The 13,731-nt window shown below is 51.8% G+C and overlaps 1 protein-coding gene across 1 annotated transcript in view; it reads left to right on the forward strand.

Moving 5' to 3' along the window:
- The first annotated feature begins 5,214 nt into the window (after positions 1-5,214).
- The window catches only part of EPPK1 (epiplakin 1), a 72,555-nt gene continuing 64,038 nt past the window's right edge, over positions 5,215-13,731 (forward strand). The window contains exon 1 of the mRNA XM_083144991.1: positions 5,215-5,268. The gene's annotated coding sequence lies outside the window, so the exon portion shown is untranslated. The remainder of the gene's footprint in view (positions 5,269-13,731) is intronic.

Genomic DNA, 13,731 nt, shown 5'->3' on the forward strand with positions numbered 1-13,731 from the left:
CTCCAACCATTACAGCAGCCATGACCTCGGTGCTGTGAAATAGTAACGCCAACCATTACAGTAGCAAGGACCTCGGTGCTGTGACGTAGTAACGCCAACCATTACAGCAGCCAGGACCTCAGTGCTGTGACGTAGGAACGCCAGCCATTACAGCAGCCATGACCCCAGTGCTGTGACGTAGCAACGCCAACCATTACAGCAGCCATGACCTCAGTGCTGTGACGTAGTGACGCCAACCATTACAGCAGCCATTACCTCAGTGCTGTGATGTAGTGACGCCAACCATTACAGCAGCCATTACCTCAGCGCTGTGATGTAGTAACGCCAACCATTACAGCAGCCATGACCTCAGTGCTGTGACGTAGTAACGCCAACCATTACAGCAGCTAGGACCTCGGTGCTGGGACCTAGTAACGCCAACCATTACAGCAGCCATGACCTCAGTGATGTGACCTGGTAACGCCAACCATTACAGCAGCCATGACCTCGGTGCTGTGATTTAGTAACGCCAACCATTACAGCAGCCATGACCTCGGTGCTGTGACATAGTAACGCCAACCATTACAGCAGCCATGACCTCGGTGCTGTGAAGTAGTAACGCCAACCATTACAGCAGCCAGGACCTCGGTGCTTTGATGTAGTAACGCCAACCATTACAGCAGCCACGACCTCAGTGCTGTGACGTAGCAACGCCAACCATTACAGCAGCCATTACCTCAGTGCTGTGACGCAGTAACGCCAACCATTACAGCAGCCATGACCTCAGTGCTGTGACGTAGTAACGCCAACCATTACAGCAGCCATGACCTCGGTGCTGGGACCTAGTAACGCCAACCATTACAGCAGCCAGGACCTCGGTGCTGTGACCTAGTAACGCCAACCATTACAGCAGCCATGTCCTCAGTGCTGTGACGTAGTAACGCCAACCATTACAGCAGCCATAACCTCAGTGCTGTGACGCAGTAACGCCAACCATTACAGCAGCCATGACCTCGGTGCTGGGACCTAGTAACGCCAACCATTACAGCAGCCATGACCTCAGTGCTGTGACCTAGTAACGCCAACCATTACAGCAGCCATGACCTCGGTGCAGTGATTTAGTAACGCCAACCATTACAGCAGCCATGACCTCAGTGCTGTGACGTAGTAACACCAACCATTACAGCAGCCATGACCTCGGTGCTGTGACGTAGTAAGGCCAACCATTACAGCAGCCATGACCTCAGTGCTGTGACGTAGTAACGCCAACCATTACAGCAGCCATGACCTTAGTGCTGTGACGTAGTAACGCCAACCATTACAGCAGCCATGACCTCAGTGCTGTGACGCAGTAACGCCAACCATTACAGCAACCATGACCTCAGTGATGTGACGCAGTAACGCCAACCATTACAGCATCCATGACCTCAGTGCTGTGACCTAGTAACGCCAACCATTACAGCAGCCATGACCTCAGTGCTGTGACTTAATAACGCCAACCATTACAGCAGCCATGACCTCAGTGCTGTGACGTACTAACGCCAACCATTACAGCAGCCATAACCCCAGTGCTGTGACGTTGTAACGCCAACCATTACAGCAGCCAGTACCTCAGTGCTGTGACATAGTAACGGCAACAATTACAGCAGCCATGACCTCAGTGCTGTGACACAGTAACGCCAACCATTACAGCATCCATAACCTCAGTGCTGTGACCTAGTAACGCCAACCATTAGAGCAGCCATGACCTCAGTGCTGTGATGCAGTAATGCCAACCATTAGAGCAGCCATGACCTCAGTGCTGTGACGTAGTAACGCCAACCATTACAGCAGCCAGGACCTCAGTGCTGTGATGTTGTAACGCCAACCATTACAGCAGCCAGGACCTCAGTGCTGTGACCTAGTAACGCCAACCATTACAGCAGCCATGACCTCAGTGCTGTGACGCAGTAATGCCAACCATTACAGCAGCCATGACCTAAGTGCTGTGACGTACTAACGCCAACCATTACAGCAGCCATAACCCCAGTGCTGTGACGTTGTAACGCCAACCATTACAGCATCCAGTACCTCAGTGCTGTGACATAGTAAGTTGTAACACCAACCATTACAGCAGCCATGACCTTGGTGCTGTGAAGTAGTAACGCCAACCATTACAGCAGCCATGACCAGTGCTGTGACGTAGTAACGCCAACCATTACAGTAGCCATGACCTCAGTGCTGTGACGCAGTAACGCCAACCATTACAGCAGCCATGACATCAGTGCTGTGACCTAGTAACGCCAACCATTACAGCAGCCATGACCTCAGTGCTGTGACGCAGTAACGCCAACCATTACAGCAGCCATGACCTCAGTGCTGTGACGCAGTAACGCCAACCATTACAGCAGCCATGACCTCAGTGCTGTGACCTAGTAACACCAACCATTACAGCAGCCATGACCTCAGTGCTGTGACGCAGTAACGCCAACCATTACAGCATCCATGACCTCAGTGCTGTGACCTAGTAACGCCAACCATTACAGCAGCCATGACCTCAGTGCTGTGACACAGTAATGCCAACCATTACAGCAGCCATGACCTCAGTGCTGTGACGTAGTAACGCCAACCATTACAGCAGCCAGGACCTCAGTGCTGTGACCTAGTAACGCCAACCATTACAGCAGCCATGACCTCAGTACTGTGACGTAGTAACGCCAACCATTACAGCAGCCATGACCTCGGTGCTGTGACGTAGTAACGCCAACCATTACAGCAGCCATGACCTCAGTGCTGTGACCTAGTAACGCCAACCATTACAGCAGCCATGACCTCAGTGCTGTGACGTAGTAACGCCAACCATTACAGCAGCCATGACCTCGGTGCTGTGACGCAGTAACCCCAACCATTACAGCAGCCAGGACCTCGGTGCTGTGACGTAGTAACGCCAACCATTACAGCAGCCATGACCTCAGTGCTGTGACCTAGTAACGCCAACCATTACAGCAGCCATGACCTCAGTGCTGTGACCTAGTAACGCCAACCATTACAGCAGCCATGACCTCAGTGCTGTGACCTAGTAACGCCAACCATTACAGCAGCCATGACCTCAGTGCTGTGACGCAGTAACCCCAACCATTACAGCAGCCAGGACCTCGGTGCTGTGACGTAGTAACGCCAACCATTACAGCAGCCATGACCTCAGTGCTGTGACCTAGTAACGCCAACCATTACAGCAGCCATGACCTCAGTGCTGTGACGTAGTAACGCCAACCATTACAGCAGCCATGTTGAATCAGAGCTGTCCGCGGCTGCGATCAGAACCGGAAGCAGATCATGAACACATTGACTCTCTGAGTGAGCAGACGACCACTCACAATGGCCAACAGACCGGTGACATTTTCTGCATATGTCATCGGAATATCAATCCCAAAAATGGCAGTGGCACCCCTGCGTTTTTGCAGCCACTTCCAGTGGTTGCCTCCTGCCAATCACACTGCATCGCTAATGGTGCCCATACACGTATGCGATCGGATGCGATGGGCTTGCCTGCGGTGGTAGTCAGCGATGGGCGGCAGAATATGGAAAAAAAACACTGCTCGGCCGCTGATTGGCTGAGAGAGCGAGCTCTCAGCCAATCAGAGTGTCGCCCAGACTTTTGAAGTTTTTTCAAATTCTGCTGCTCAGTTCCTGCCGCAGACCAGCACCGCACGCCGGCCCTCTTGCACAGCACTCCGTTACACCGATGCCCACCACCAGCGCTACTGCCACCCGCTTCCCAAAACCAATGCCAGCACACCTGCCACCTGCCGATCGCAATGTGTTTTTTAATAAATATTATGTGCAGCACATAATATCGCGACATTCGACCGGTGGGACCGTGCATTGCATCGGGGGGGACATTCGATATTTCTTTGATATATATCTTTCATCTATCGCACAGATACAGTCAAAATCGGAGGATTGTATGCAATATCACCCTATTGTATGGATACCATAAGGTGCATTGGCGCGGTCGCAATGTGACATCAGCCGATAATTGCTGAACTCAGTAAATACTGGCGTAGCCCATGACTCTGAATCAGGCCCACAATGTTATGAGGCGAGAAGCCGCACTGAGGCCTGTGTGACTGAGGGATGGTAACCCATTCCTGTCCGGGCGTTCCAGCGGCCCTACCCTCCATAGATATCTCACAAGGGAGTCTGAGATCTATCAGATACACGAGAATGGAGATCCCCCTCCCCTCGGCTCCCCGGAGACCCTCAGGCATGTCCTGCCCTCCCTCTGCCTCCTGTGCTGCCATGGCCACTGGTATAACAGTGGTACTGTGTGTGTGTGAGTATATATATAGGGACATAGGTACAGGACAGTAATACAGACCTGCACAGTACAGCGGAAGGGCTGGGGCTATATGCTGGTATAACAGTGGTGCTGTGTGAGTATATATATATATATATATATATATATATATATATATATATATATATATATATATATATATATATATATATATATATATATAGGGACATAGGTACAGGACAGTAATACAGACCCGCACAGTACAGCGGAAGGGCTGGGGCTATATGCTGGTATAACAGTGGTACTGTGTGAGTATATGTATATATATATATATATATATATATATATATATATATATCTATATATATATATATATATATATATAGGGACATAGGTACAGGACAGTAATACAGACCCGCACAGTACAGCGGAAGGGCTGGGGCTATATGCTGGTATAACAGTGGTACTGTGTGAGTATATATATAGGGACATAGATACAGGACAGTAATACAGACATAAAAACATTATTTTGTTCTCAGTAAAACAACTCACTGCTTTTAGCCCTTAATTCTAAACACAAGCCTAAAATAGATTTCTAGTCCCAGGATCTTACAATCTATGTGGGAGAGGGTGCCCAGGGTAAACTCCTGAGTTAAGTGTGGAGTAATAATAATGAATGAATCAGCAATGACACTGATAGTGATGGGACTGAGAGCGCCCCCCAGTGGTCACTGACTGCACCTATCACCCTTTCACTGCCGGGGATACTGGTTATTAACCCTTCACAGGTGTGATCATCGCTCCTGTGCTAGGGGGGCTGCCCCCACCACCCCACATACCTGGCATGCCAGCCCCTCCTGTATGGCTCAGGATGGGGAGGGCGGGGAGGGGAGGGCAGGACTGTCCCAGCCCTTTAAATAATCACACAGGAGGTTGGGCAGATTTGGGACTCAGAGCTGGAATGAGCCTGAAAGTGACAGGAGAGCTGGGAACTCGGTCACATGAGACAGGTGAGAGGGGGGCGGAGGGGGGTCGGAGGGATACCTTATCTCCAATACTGACTGATAGATCATATTATATACACTTTATATATCCTGTGTGCCCGCACCCCAGTGCCCTCACTGGTGATGTATTCTGTAGTATGCCCCCTCCCCAGTGACCTCACTGACGGGGTATTCTATAGTGTGCCCCTTCCCCAGTGCCCTCACTGACAGGGTGTTCTATAGTGTGCCCTCTCCCCAGTGCCCTCACTGATGGGGTGTTCTATAGTGTGCCCCCTCCCCAGTGCCCTCACTGACAGGGTGTTCTATAGTGTGCCCCCTCCCCAGTGCCCTCACTGACAGGGTGTTCTATAGTGTTCCCCCTCCCCAGTGCCCTCACTGGTGATGTATTCTGTAGTGTGCCCCCTCCCCAGTGACCTCACTGACAGGGTATTCTATAGTGTGCCCCTTCCCCAGTGCCCTCACTGACAGGGTGTTCTACAGTGTGCCCTCTCCCCAGTGCCCTCACTGACAGGGTGTTCTATAGTGTGCCCCCTCCCCAGTGCCCTCACTGACAGGGTATTCTATAGTGTGCCCCTTCCCCAGTGCCCACACTGACGGGGTGTTCTATAGTGTGCCCCCTCCCCAGTTCCCTCACTGACGGGGTGTTCTATAGTGTGCCCCCTCCCCAGTGCTCTCACTGACGGGGTATTCTATAGTGTGCCCCTTCCCCAGTGCCCTCACTGACAGGGTATTCTATAGTGTGCCCCCTCCCCAGTGACCTCACTGACGGGGTATTCTATAGTGTGCCCCCTCCCCAGTGCCCTCACTGACAGGGTAATCTATAGTGTGCCCCCTCCCCAGTGCCCTCACTGACAGGGTGTTCTATAGTGTGTCCTCTCCGCAGTGCCCTCACTGACAGGGTGTTCTATTGTGTGCCCTCTCCCCAGTGCCCTCACTGACAGGGTATTCTATAGTGTGCCCTCTCTGACAAGGTATTCTATAGTGTGCCCCCTCCCCAGTGCCCTCACTGACAGGGTGTTCTATAGTGTGCCCTCTCCCCAGTGCCCTCACTGATGGGGTGTTCTATAGTGTGCCCCCTCCCCAGTGCCCTCACTGACAGGGTGTTCTATAGTGTGCCCCCTCCCCAGTGCCCTCACTGACAGGGTATTCTATAATGTGCCCCCTCCCCAGTGCCCTCACTGACAGGGTATTCTATAGTGTGCCCCCTCCCCAGTGCCCTCACTGGTGATGTATTCTGTAGTGTGCCCCCTCCCCAGTGCCCTCACTGACAGGGTGTTCTATAGTGTGCCCTCTCCCCAGTGCCCTCACTGATGGGGTGTTCTATAGTGTGCCCCCTCCCCAGTGCCCTCACTGACAGGGTGTTCTATAGTGTGCCCCCTCCCCAGTGCCCTCACTGACAGGGTATTCTATAGTGTGTCCCCTCCCCAGTGCCCTCACTGACAGGGTGTTCTATAGTGTGCCCCCTCCCCAGTGCCCTCACTGACAGGGTATTCTATAGTGTGCCCCCTCCCCAGTGCCCTCACTGACAGGGTGTTCTATAGTGTGCCCCCTCCCCAGTGCCCTCACTGACAGGGTATTCTATAGTGTGCCCCCTCCCCAGTGCCCTCACTGACAGGGTGTTCTATAGTGTGTCCCCTCCCCAGTTCCCTCACTGACGGGGTATTCTATAGTGTGCCCCCTCCCCAGTTCCCTCACTGACGGGGTATTCTATAGTGTGCCCCCTCCCCAGTGCCGTCACTGACAGGGTGTTCTATAGTGTGCCCCCTCCCCAGTGCCCTCACTGATGGAGCATTCTATAGTGTGCCCCCTCCCCAGTGCCCTCACTGACAGGGTGTTCTATAGTGTGCCCCCTCCCCGGTACCCTCACTGACGGGGTGTTCTATAGTGTGCCCCCTCCCCAGTGCCCTCACTGACAGGGTGTTCTGTAGTGTGCCCCCTCCCCAGTGCCCTCACTGACGGGGTGTTCTATAGTGTGCCCCCTCCCCAGTGCCCTCACTGACAGGGTGTTCTATAGTGTGCCCCCTCCCCAGTGCCCTCACTGACAGGGTATTCTATAGTGTGCCCCCTCCCCAGTGCCCTCACTGACGGGGTATTCTATAGTGTGCCCCCCTCCCCAGTGCCCTCACTGACAAAGTGTTCTATAGTGTGCCCCCTCCCCAGTGCCCTCACTGATGGGGTGTTCTATAGTGTGCCCCCTCCCCAGTGCCCTCACTGATGGGGTGTTCTATAGTGTGCCCCCTCCCCAGTGCCCTCACTGACAGGGTGTTCTATAGTGTGCCCCCTCCCCGGTACCCTCACTGACAGGGTGTTCTATAGTGTGCCCCCTCCCCAGTGCCCTCACTGACAGGGTGTTCTATAGTGTGCCCCCTCCCCAGTGCCCTCACTGACAGGGTGTTCTATAGTGTGCCCCCTCCCCAGTGCCCTCACTGACAGGGTGTTCTATAGTGTGCCCCCTCCCCAGTTCCCTCACTGACAGGGTATTCTATAGTGTGCCCCCTCCCCAGTGCCCTCACTGACAGGCTATTCTATAGTGTGCCCCCTCCCCAGTGCCCTCACTGACAGGGTATTCTATAGTTATGCCCTCTTCCCAGTACCCTCACTGACAGGGTGTTCTATAGTGTGCCCCCTCCCCAGTGCCCTCACTGACAGGGTGTTCTATAGTGTGCCCCCTCCCCAGTGCCCTCACTGATGGGGTATTCTATAGTGTGTCCCCTCCCCAGTGCCCTCACTGATGGGGTGTTCTATAGTGTGCCCCCTCCCCAGTGCCCTCACTGACAGGGTATTCTATAGTGTGCCCCCTCCCCAGTGCCCTCACTGACAGGGTATTCTATAGTGTGCCCCCTCCCCAGTGCCCTCACTGACAGGGTGTTCTATAGTGTGCCCCCTCCCCAGTTCCCTCACTGACAGGGTGTTCTATAGTGTGCCCCCTCCCCAGTGCCCTCACTGACAGGGTGTTCTATAGTGTGCCCCCTCCCCAGTGCCCTCACTGAAAGGGTATTCTATAATGTGCCCCCTCCCCAGTGCCCTCACTAATGGGGTGTTCTATAGTGTGCCCCCTCCCCAGTGCCCTCACTGACAGGGTATTCTATAGTGTGCCCCCTCCCCAGTGCCCTCACTGACAGGGTATTCTATAGTGTGCCCCCTCCCCAGTGCCCTCACTGACAGGGTGTTCTATAGTGTGCCCCCTCCCCAGTGCCCTCACTGATAGGGTGTTCTATAGTGTGCCCCCTCCCCAGTGCCCTCACTGATGGGGTGTTCTATAGTGTGCCCCCTCCCCAGTGCCCTCACTGACAGGGTGTTCTATAGTGTGCCCCCTCCCCAGTGCCCTCACTGACGGGGTGTTCTATAGTGTGCCCCCTCCCCAGTGCCCTCACTGACGGGGTGTTCTATAGTGTGCCCCCTCCCCAGTGCCCTCACTGATGGAGCATTCTATAATGTGCCCCCTCCCCAGTGCCCTCACTCATGGGGTATTCTATAGTGTGCCCGCTCCACAGTGCCCTGACTGATGGGTAACATAGTTGCTCTCTCCTTATTGCCCTTTGTCACAGCTGGCAGAGACTGAGCAGAGACTACATTATTGCCCACTCCCTGCTGTGCCAAGTAATATTACAGTTATTAATGCGCTTTACCTCTGGCTGATTGTGACACTTTTACAGACAGAGGGGGTTGTGTAATTGTAGCCGTATTATTAGTGTCATACACACACACACACGCACACATATATCTCTGTCACTGGGGTGTATCAGTGTGATAACTTACCCGCCACTAGGATGTATCAGTGTGATAACTTACCCGTCTCTGGGGTGTATCAGTGTGATAACTTACCCGTCACTGGGGTGTATCAGTGTGATAACTTACCCGTCACTGGGGTGTATCAGTGTGAAAACTTACCCGTCTCTGGGGTGTATCAGCGTGAAAACTTACCCGTCTCTGGGGTGTATCAGTGTGATAACTTACCCGTCACTGGGGTGTATCAGTGTGATAACTTACCCGTCACTGGGGTGTATCAGTGTGATAACTTACCCGTCACTGGGGTGTATCAGTGTGATAACTTACCCATCACTGGGGTGTATCAGTGTGATAACTTACCCGTCTTTGGGGTGTATCAGTGTGATAACTTACCCGTCACTGGGGTGTATCAGTGTGATAATTTACCCATCACTGGGGTGTATCAGTGTGATAACTTACCCGTCACTGGGGTGTATCAGTGTGATAATTTACCCATCACTGGTGTGTATCAGTGTGATAACTTACCCGTCACTGGGGTGTATCAGTGTGATAACTTATCTGTCACTGAGGTGTATCAGTGTGATACCTTACCCGTCACTGGGGTGTATCAGTGTGATAACTTACCCGTCACTGGGGTGTATCAGTGTGATAACTTACCCGTCACTGGGGTGTATCAGTGTGATAATTTACCCGTCTCTGGGGTGTATCAGTGTGATAACTTACCCGTCTCTGGGGTGTATCAGTGTGAAAACTTACCCGTCTCTGGGGTGTATCAGTGTGAAAACTTACCGGTCTCTGGGGTGTATCAGTGTGATAACTTACCCGTCACTGGGGTGTATCAGTGTGATAGCTTACCCGTCACTGGGGTGTATCAGTGTAATAACTTACCCGTCTCTGGGGTGTATCAGTGTGATAACTTACCCATCTCTGGGGTGTATCAGTGTGATAACTTACCCGTCTCTGGGGTGTATCAGTGTGATAACTTACCCGTCTCTGGGGTGTATCAGTGTGATAACTTACCCGTCTCTGGGGTGTATCAGTGTGATAACTTACCCGTCTCTGGGGTGTATCAGTGTGAAAACTTACCCGTCTCTGGGGTGTATCAGTGTGATAACTTACACGTCACTGGGGTGTATCAGTGTGATAACTTACCCGTCACTGGGGTGTATCAGTGTGATAACTTACCCGTCTCTGGGGTGTATCAGTGTGATAACTTACCCATCACTGGGGTGTATCAGTGTGATAACTTACCCGTCACTGGTGTGTATCAGTGTGATAACTTACCCGTCATTGGGGTGTATCAGTGTGATAACTTACACGTCACTGGGGTGTATCAGCGTGATAACTTACCCGTCTCTGGGGTGTATCAGTGTGATAACTTACCCGTCTCTGGGGTGTATCAGTGTGAAAACTTACCCGTCTCTGGGGTGTATCAGTGTGATAACTTACCCGTCACTGGTGTGTATCAGCGTGATAACTTACCCGTCATTGGGGTGTATCAGCGTGATAACTTACCCGTCACTGGGTTGTATCAGCGTGATAACTTACCCGTCTCTGGGGTGTATCAGCGTGATAACTTACCCGTCACTGGGGTGTATCAGCGTGATAACTTACCCGTCACTGGGGTGTATCAGCGTGATAACTTACACGTCACTGGGGTGTATCAGTGTGATAACTTACCCGTCTCTGGGGTGTATCAGTATGATAACTTACCCGTCACTGGGGTGAATCAGTGTGATAACTTACCCGTCACTGGGGTGTATCAGTGTGATAACTTACCCGCCACTGGTGTGTATCAGTGTGATAACTTACCCGCCACTGGTGTGTATCAGTGTGATAACTTACCCGTCACTGGGGTGTATCAGTGTGATAACTTACCCGTCACTGGGGTGTATCAGTGTGATCACTTACCCGTCATTGGGGTGTATCAGTGTGATAACTTACACGTCACTGGGGTGTATCAGTGTGATAACTTACCCGTCTCTGGGGTGTATCAGTGTGATAACTTACCCGTCACTGGGGTGTATCAGTGTGATAACTTACACGTCTCTGGGGTGTATCAGTGTGATAACTTACCTGTCTCTGGGGTGTATCAGTGTGATAACTTACCCGCCACTGGGATGTATCAGTGTGATAACTTACACGTCACTGGGGTGTATCAGTGTGATAACTTACCCGTCTCTGGGGTGTATCAGTGTGATAACTTACCCGTCACTGGGGTGTATCAGTGTGATGACTTACCCGTCACTGGGGTGAATCAGTGTGATAACTTACCCGTCTCTGGGGTGTATCAGTGTAATAACTTACCCGCCACTGGGATGTATCAGTGTGATAACTTACCCGTCACCGCCACTAGTGTGTATCAGTGTGATAACTTACCCGTCACTGGGGTGTATCAGTGTGATAACTTACCCGTCACTGGGGTGTATCAGTATGATAACTTACCCGTCTCTGGGGTGTATCAGTGTGATAACTTACCCGTCACTGGGGTGTATCAGTGTGATAACTTACACGTCACTGGGGTGTATCAGTGTGATAACTTACCCGTCTCTGGGGTGTATCAGTGTAATAACTTACCCGTCACTGGGGTGTATCAGCGTGATAACTTACCCGTCACTGGGGTGTATCAGTGTGATAACGTACCAGCCACTGGTGTGTATCAGTGTGATAACTTACCCGTCACTGGGGTGTATCAGTGTAAAAACTTACCCGTCACTGGGGTGTATCAGTGTGATAACTTACCCGTCACTGGGGTGTATCAGTGTGATAACTTACCCGTCACTGGGGTGTATCAGTGTGATAACTTAAGGCCCCCATACATTAGTCCGACTTGTCCTAAGGAGAAGTCGGACCTGATTCCCCCCTGCAGCTCCCCAGGAGGGGGACACACGATTTGGCACTTGATGTGCCAAGTTTTGCAAATGATACATCGCATGCGATGTATCATTTGCAACTCCAGGGGAGCTGCAATGTGAAGGGAGCAGGGGGCAGGGGGACATTGAGGCGGCTGGGGGGACGGACGCTGCGGCAATTACTTACAGCTGAGCCGGGCAGGGGGAGCCGGGAGCTGTCTGTACCGAAGAAAAAAAAAAGCCCATACAATGAATGGGCAGCCTGTGATTGGCTGCTGAGCGCTCTCTCAGCCAATTGCTGACTGGCTGAGAGAGCGCTTAGCCAATCACAGGCTGCCCATTCATAGTATGGGCTTTTTTTTTTTTCCTTCCGTACTGACAGCTCCCGCCGGCTCCCCCTGCCTGCCTCTACATTACTGCCGCCTGTGTCAACCGCAGCGTCCCCAGCCCCCCCTGCTCCCTCTACCGCCGCGCCGCCCCACTAGGTCCCAAGTCGGGTGATCGGACGTGCAGCAGGTCCGACCACCCGACGCAGATCCGATGCGCACGGGACCGCGCATCGGATCTGAGGGGACATCAAAACTAGCCGATTTAGGTCCGATTTCGGCCAGATCCGACTGATCTGGCTGAAATCTGACCAAAATCGGCTAGTGTATGGGGGCCTTTACACGTCACTGGGGTGTATCAGTGTGATAACTTACCCGTCTCTGGGGTGTATCAGTGTAATAACTTACCCGCCACTGGGGTGAATCAGTGTGATAACGTACCAGCCACTGGTGTGAATGAGTGTGATAACTTACCCGCCACTGGGGTGTATCAGTGTGATAACTTACCCGTCACTGGGGTGAATCAGTGTGATAACTTACCCGTCACTGGGGTGTATCAGTGTGATAACTTACCCGTCACTGGGGTGTATCAGTGTGATATCTTACCCATCACTGGGGTGTATCAGCGTGATAACTTACCCGTCACTGGTGTGTATCAGTGTGATAACTTACCCGTCACTGGTGTGTATCAGTGTGATAACTTACCCATCACTGGGGTGTATCAGTGTGATAACTTACCCATCACTGGGGTGTATCAGTGTGATAACTTACCCGTCACTGGGGTGTATCAGTGTGATAACTTACCCATCACTGGGGTGTATCAGTGTGATAACTTACCCGTCACTGGGGTGTATCAGTGTGATAACTTACCCATCACTGGGGTGTATCAGTGTGATAACTTACCCGTCACTGGGGTGTATCAGTGTAATAACTTACCCGTCAGCTGTAGGGGTACAGGTGTAATACAGTAACTCACCTGTCAGCTGTAGGGGTACGGGTGTAATACAGTAACTTACCTGTCAGCTGTAGGGGTACCGGTGTACTACATTAACTTACCTGTCAGCTGTAGGTGTACAGGTGTAATACAGTAACTTACCTGTCAGCTGTAGGGGTACAGGTGTAAAACAGTAACTTACCTGTCAGCTGTAGGGGTACCGGTGTAATACAGTAACTTACCTGTCAGCTGTAGGAGTACAGGTGTAAAACAGTAATTTACCTGTCAGCTGTAGGGGTACCGGTATAATACCTTACCTGTAGGGTAGGGGTACAGGTGTAATACAGTAACTTACCTGTCAGCTGTAGGGGTACAGGTGTAATATAGTAACTTACCTGTCAGCTGTAGGGGTACAGGTGTAATACAGTAACTTACCTGTCAGCTGAAGAGGTACAGGTGTAATACAGTAACTTACCTGTCAGCTGTAGGGGTACAGGTGTAATACAGTAACTTACCTGTCAGCTGTAGGGGTACCGGTGTAATACAGTAACTTACCTGTCAGCTGTAGGGGTACCGGTGTAATACAGTAACTTACCTGTCAGCTGTAGGGGTACAGGTGTAATACAGT

The sequence above is a fragment of the Crinia signifera genome, chromosome 5 (assembly GCF_055691185.1).
Source record: "Crinia signifera chromosome 5, ASM5569118v1, whole genome shotgun sequence".
Taxonomy (NCBI): domain Eukaryota; kingdom Metazoa; phylum Chordata; class Amphibia; order Anura; family Myobatrachidae; genus Crinia; species Crinia signifera.